Source organism: Pithys albifrons, chromosome 15 (assembly GCF_047495875.1).
Source record: "Pithys albifrons albifrons isolate INPA30051 chromosome 15, PitAlb_v1, whole genome shotgun sequence".
In the NCBI taxonomy this organism is placed as follows: domain Eukaryota; kingdom Metazoa; phylum Chordata; class Aves; order Passeriformes; family Thamnophilidae; genus Pithys; species Pithys albifrons.
In genome coordinates this window covers 17,724,815-17,731,643 of record NC_092472.1, presented here as the reverse complement: position 1 = coordinate 17,731,643, position 6,829 = coordinate 17,724,815, and the positions used below count along the sequence as shown (strand labels likewise).

The window sequence follows — 6,829 nt, the reverse complement described above, 5'->3', positions numbered from 1 at the left end:
TATTAATTTTGCTACTTACATGAGCAGATTTCTGAAACAGAAATACACTTTCTTCCAAAGTGTAGAAAAGTCATAACTATCAGGAGAACAAACTCGTTGGGATGTCTGTGAAAAGGTTTCTGGGCAGTGTCACTAAATGCAAATACCTGCGTTTTGTTCATCTGTTTTAAATGTTAATGCTTTCTACGTGTCATCCAGAAGAAATACATATAAATATATACAAATATATACATTTCCTTTAGAGAAGGCAGCCCTTCTAAAATAATATTTACAAAGGGTATGTGTAACTTGGCTGTAACATGGATGTTTTTCTTGCAAAAGGGAGTATAAGCTCTGGCTTTTATCAGGAAGTATCCAAATTATGACATTACTTTGATGTTACTTGCCCCAAAAATTCCACAATGGCTCACAGACACAAAGGTAGTTTGTGCAGCTCTAAGGTGAAGTCAGAACCACAGCACTGGACACGAAGATTTCTGGGTGAGGGAGTGACAAAATTTATCCACTTGAAACTACTAATATGTGTTTTAAAGCAGAGAGGCTACTGCAAATGCAGCTTATTGTGAAGTGAGACCAAGCCTGTAGCAGGTTCTGGCACTCCCTGAGCATCCAAATCACTTCTACTTCCCTTTTTTTATCATGAATTGTGCTTTTTCAGTTTTGTGATTAAAGAGCAGAGCAGCTGGTGAGAACCTGAAGAGCTGCATCCATTAAATTCATGTAGAGAACATCTCCACGTTATAATTTAATATAATGGGATTTTTCTTGAGTGAAACAAACCTCTAGTCCAGTGCTTGGGAATGTTTACTATGTGAGAAGCTTCACTGTTGAAAAGATTTCACTGAGTCATGCTGTGACTCTCGGCCAAATTCCAATCATGTGACCAGCCCAGCCAGAAAAGGGTGTTCCTTCGTGCCAGGGCAGTTCACAGGCCACCCCATGTGAGGCTTTTGCCACTGTTCACCTGGGCATTTCTTGTGACATGAAAGGGGGACGGTGTAACCTGAGCAAACTCCAGGCAGCACAATCCTGCCTGTCCAGTATCAAGCCTGGTGTAACAAGAGGGGTTGGGTTTGCTGTCATTTCAGAGGCAGATTTAAGGCAGACAATCCAAACCAAACACTGACACTGGTAAAAATCAGTGAGTGTTTTGCCAATGCCAGGAATTAAAATGCTGCTCTTGAGATGACAACCAATTTCAGAAGGTCAGAGAGCAAACTGTCTTGCTTCTGTTGAGACAGAGTTTTTAACTACTGCAGGTAAGATAGAAAAAGAAAATCCAAAAACAGCTGAATGATTTTTATAAGCAACAGTGGACCCTGCTGGGTTTCCCTGAATCTCAGAAAATATTTTTACTTACCTGTAAATATTTGAGTGAGACTTGTCAAAGCCACACTTTGGGAATCTTCTGTTTTATTACTGAAATATGTTTATCTGTGGAAAGCTACAGCAAATGGCTTGTACCAGAGATTCTTTACTCAGCAAGCTCCAGCTGCAGGCACATGATCCTGATCTCCCACACAGCTCCACCATGGTTTGCAATCAATACATTGTCTCCTGCATACAAAGGCTACTCCTCTGATAACCAGGCACTGGGACAGAGATGAAATCATCGGGGAAAATAGTACTGGAGACAGCACAAAGACTCACAATGGGCCCGAGGTCTCTGCTGTGACCCTCCCTGCAGTGAAAATACACTGCAGATTAACGAGCCTTGGTGAACACTCAGCAAGAAAGTTGAGGGGCAGCACACACAGCACAGAAAGTTTCAGTGACACTTCCCCTCAGTGTGAGCTGTGGAATCACTGTCACACTGTGTGGGAATAACTGGGAGGTCACAGGGGATTATGTGAGCATTTATGTTTCATTCTGCCTTAAGTGTGTTCAGCTCCAGTGATATCAACCAAATTGTTTCCATCTTCAGTCATCTGTGTTTGCTTCCAGAGAGAACAATTCATTTATTAACTGCACATATTTAGCTGTCTCTGAGACCTCAGGTTTTCAAATTTCCAGCATTCAGCTCCTGAACAAGCTGAAGGTTCTCTATGTGGTGTAAGGGAATGAAAACCAGGATGGCTGATGGTTTCAGAGCAGGACCCCTCCCACCCCCCTCAGAGCAGAGCAGGACGTGGCTCTCATGGCAGCAGGTTTTGCCAGGGAGCCTGATGTGCTGCTCAGGTTCCACCTACCCCTGCATGAGATGTGTCACTCCCTTTCCCTGTTTTCCTTTCTCTTCCCCACACTTCCTCTGTAGCTCTCAGCTGAGGAACAGCTTCTGCACTGCCTGTTTCTCACTTTTCTACTCTAAATAATTAGCTAAGAATCATAGAATGGATTGGGTTGGAAAAGACCTCAGAGATCATGGTGTCCAACCCTTGGTCCAACTCCAGTCCCTTTACCAGATCATGGCACTCAGTGCCACGGCCAAGCTCAGGTTAAAAACCTCCAGGGATGGGGATTCCACCCCCTCTCTGGGCAGCCCATTCCAATGCCTGAGCACTCTCTCTGGAAAGAATGTTTTTCTGCTCTCCAACTTCAATTTCCCCTGGCAGAGCTTGAGCCCATCGTGCCCCCTTGTCCTATTGCTGAGTGCCTGGGAGAAGAGACCAACCCCCACCTGGCCAGAACTTCCCTTATTCTTCCTTCTTCCTTCCCTTTGAAAGGCAGAGACTTGTGATTTGGGAACATTCACACCCCTCTGTAAAGCCTCTGGTTTCCCTGAGCAGCCCCTCCTTTGGCATCACAACTTTTCTGCACAGAACACCCCCCATGAGGTCATGAGCAGCTGCATTCAGGGGACTCCAGGGAAGATTCCAGTGCTGAATTTTCAGAGGATGTTTGTCTGTCTGATGTAATTTTATCTCATCACAGCCTGTGTGAGCTCCCTATGCAACAGAACAAAGGACAGAATTAACCAGAGTCCAAAATACTTACACCAGGAAAATGACAATTTTCTTTCCAACAGCTGGAGCAACATTTCCTGCATCTGATCCAAACAATGCTGCTCACCAGAGGTGTGAGAAGTACAACTTTTGCCATCAGTAACCAACTAGAAAGGAGATGAAGCCCTTCAAAGTGTAAATAAGGTACCCTGTCTGATATACCCCCTGAAAATCAGGCTTTTCACTTGGAAAATCCAATCCTGCAGCCAAACAACTGTGACGTGTTTCTTAAACATTTATTCTAATATGCCAAAAAAAAAAAACCTGAACAATTTTAACATTAGTTCCTCTGCAGAAAATTATTGAAACCAACTAGGTAGAACCTGGTGGCAAAGAGCAGAACTGGCAGAGCTGCCTGGTTGGTGTGGCTGGGAAGGCTCTTGCACAGCCCATGGTGTGTGACTTGTGACCTGGAGGTGCCCTCATGGAATCACCAAGTTTCAGAATCACAAAATCACAGAATCCCAGACTATTCTGAGTTGGAAGGGACCCACAAGGATCATCAAGTCCAACTCTTAAGTCAGTGATGTTTCTGTATGGGATAGTCCTTTCCATCTTCCTCACAGAAGCAACATTTTCCTCCCAGTTTTCTTCCAGCAAGGAGGTTCCTGCTTGTGTTGGGATTTCCTCCTCCCATGGTGTTGCATTTGCTGACTCCACACACGGCCTGGAGGTGTAGGCAAAGAATTATCATTTCCCAGGGCCAGAGCATTGAGCAGCACAGATTAATTCATTATCTGGTCTCCTCTGACCACCCTTTTAAACCTCCTAATTGCCTTTATCTGAGCACACTGAGCACATTTCCAAAATAATGTAAATGCTGGTCTTTTATAGGGAAAATGTCACAAGTTATTACCAACTCTGGAGTAGCATTTTCCATCAGTAGCTCTCAGTGGGCTTTGCAAAGTCAATCCCACCTCACAGGGCAGGAATCTGATGGGATCAGCAACGAGATTATTTACCCCAAACCATCTCAGGCAGCAGCACAAGGAAGGAACACGATGCAGACAGACAGGACAGTGTCAGCTCCAGCTGGCCATCTAAAATGGAAAACAGTTCATTATTTACTCTTGGGAGATTTCATAGAATCATAGAATCGATTGGGTTGGAAAAGACCTCTGAGATCATCAAGTCCAACCCTTGGTCCAACTCCAGTCCCTTTACCAGATCATGGCACTCAGTGCCACGGCCAAGCTCAGCTGAAAAACCTCCAGGAATGGGGAATCCACCCCCTCTCTGGGCAGCCCATTCCAATCCCTGAGCACTCTCTCTGCAAAGAATTTCTTCCTGATCTCCAACTTCAATTTCCCCTGGCAGAGCTGGAGCCCATCGTGCCCCCTTGTCCTATTGCTGAGTGCCTGGGAGAAGAGACCAACCCCCACCTGGCCAGAACTTCCCTTCAGGGAGTTCCAGACAGTGCTGAGGTCACCTCTGAGCCTCCTCTTCTCCAGGCTAAACACCCCCAGCTCCCTCAGCCTCTCCCCATAGGGCTTGTTAGTTCTGCCTCCCTTTCACACCTTTTTTTTTTTCTTTTGAGCCTCACAGATACCGTTTTTCTTTCTGGGATGTTCAAGGAATGCTCTTGCTCCTCCTGAGCTGGGATGCAGAGAATGAGATCTGCTTATCTGAGCTCTAACCCTGAGCCCACGTAAAGCTTTTTCTGGATTTGGTGACTTTAAGCCCCCAGTTCCCTACTTACCCCGAGCCCTCAAAATAAATTTTTAGATAGGATTATATGGGAAAACGCTTTAAGAGAGGCAGAGGGTTTAAAAATAGCCTAGCATCTAAATCTGGGTGTAATGCCCTCTAATTCTGCAGTATCTGGGCACAGGGCACGGGGCTGCACCAGCCTGGGGGGGTAAATCCGAGCCATGGGCAGGACGTGCTCGTTACAAACAGCAACAGCTGGCGGCAAAGCACAGGCCAGAGGGCAGAAAGGAAAGGGCACCTCTATCCCAGGGCTTAAGTGTAATCACCAGTGCGAGGATAACGAGGAATAAATCAGGATGTGCCCAAATTACCCTAATTTTGATGGTGTGACTTTGAGTTGCCAGGAGACGTTACACAAAACTGTTCGTATTTCAAGATTTTATGTTGTAGTTGCTGAATTTAAGTAGTTATTCTGCTACTAACCAAATATAAGAAGTATTTGTTTTAAACAATAGAGCCCTTTATTTTTTAACATTGTTTATTTTTCTAACATTCCAGGCTTTTCATAAACTTTTACTGTGTTTTATTACCAGGGTGTTTATGCCTTTTTTCCTTAGCAGGGTCAGTGGCCACCTGGAAAACGCACAGAGGAAAGATAATGAAAAATTCTAAATATGTGACAATAAATAGGAACTGTGATGTCAATGTAAAAACTGTCGTTTAAAGTTTAGCATGTAAGAAAATAACCTTTGGTTCAATCTATACATGATGTTTTTCATCTGGCAACTGTTTTCCCTTTAAATGATAAAACATTAAAACCTAAAAATAATCCTGATGTTGACTGTTCCAGTTCAGGAAATTTCTACGAGCCAAGTTCTGCTGTTTTTTTCCCTGGCTGTTATTCCAAGTTAAGTCAGCTCAGCAATTGCTGACTCCACAATCACAACCGATTTTGTACAATCTTCATTTATGTTCTTTTGTTTTTGGAAACTATGACAAAACATCGGCTGGTACACTCAGTCCAGCAATAGAGAAATATTCTGTAACAATGCACAGCCCCCAAAGGGTGTCTCAGATCCCAGCCTGGGTGATCCTTTCTCAAGTAAAGCAGTTCCTGATGTTGGTGTTTAAAATCACCAGTGGGTTCCAATTACAAGAATTTATGCAACAATAAAGGTTTGAAGGAGAGCAGTTCTCACCTTCCCAAACCCTTCACCACCCTGACAGGAGTTAAAAACAGCATTTCTCACCTTTTAGTAGTTCTACATCTTTCTTGTTCCCTTCGTGCTTTGAAGGAGAATTTAATTTTGTTTCTTGTAAGAACTTGACTTTCGGCTCTGGTGAGAATCTGACAGCAAAGAGTGAAATGATCTTTCAAGTTACATTAAACAATATTTTCTCTTAAAGCTGAATCTGTTATTTAATAACTCAGAGAGCCAAATCCCTCATGAGTAGTTCCAAGGATAACAGCAGTTGTGTACATTAAAAATGGAGTTTGTCAGCAAAGGACACAACTGAGACTTTTCCTTTGCCTCAAAAAATCCCCACGCTGTGTCTGTGCCCGAGACACGAGTCCACACTCCGGGTTACAGTTCCCTGGGATTTCCCAGGTGGAGCAAACAGGGGGATATCCCTGGGAGAAGTGGGCAGGGTGGTGACATCCCGCAGGCTCTGCGCTCCTGGAAGGAATTCCTGGCTTTCCAAAGGCTCCACAGCCACACCTGCTGGGCAGGAATGGTGCAGGCAGCGCTCGGTGCTGTCACACCGGCTGTGCTGTGTCACACCGGCTGTCCCTGGGGCTGTGTCACACTGGCTGTGCTCGGTGCTGTCACACCGGCTGTGCTGTGTCACACCGGCTGTCCCTGGGGCTGTGTCACACTGGCTGTGCTCGGTGCTGTCACACCGGCTGTGCTGTGTCACACCGGCTGTCCCTGGGGCTGTGTCACACTGGCTGTGCTCGGTGCTGTCACACCGGCTGTGCTGTGTCACACCGGCTGTCCCTGGGGCTGTGTCACACTGGCTGTGCTCGGTGCTGTCACACCGGCTGTGCTGTGTCACACCGCCTGTCCCCACTGCTGTGTCACACTGGCTGTGCTGTCACACACCGACTGTCCCCGGTGCTGTGTCACACCGACTGTCCCTGGGGCTGTGTCACACCGACTGTGCTGTGCCAGACTGACTGTCCCCACTGCTGTGTCACACCGACTGTCCCTGGGGCTGTGTCACACCAACTGTGC

At 45.7% G+C, this 6,829-nt stretch overlaps 1 long non-coding RNA gene across 1 annotated transcript; it reads right to left on the bottom strand.

Annotated features, from left to right (window-relative positions):
• Positions 1 to 3,161: 3,161 nt before the first annotated feature.
• Positions 3,162 to 6,243, bottom strand: LOC139679017 (uncharacterized). Its single transcript, XR_011699127.1, has 3 exons — positions 5,843 to 6,243; positions 3,905 to 3,982; positions 3,162 to 3,609 (listed from the first exon to the last, which is right to left on the bottom strand). It is a non-coding gene; the product is annotated as an uncharacterized lncRNA (long non-coding RNA).
• Positions 6,244 to 6,829: the final 586 nt, after the last annotated feature.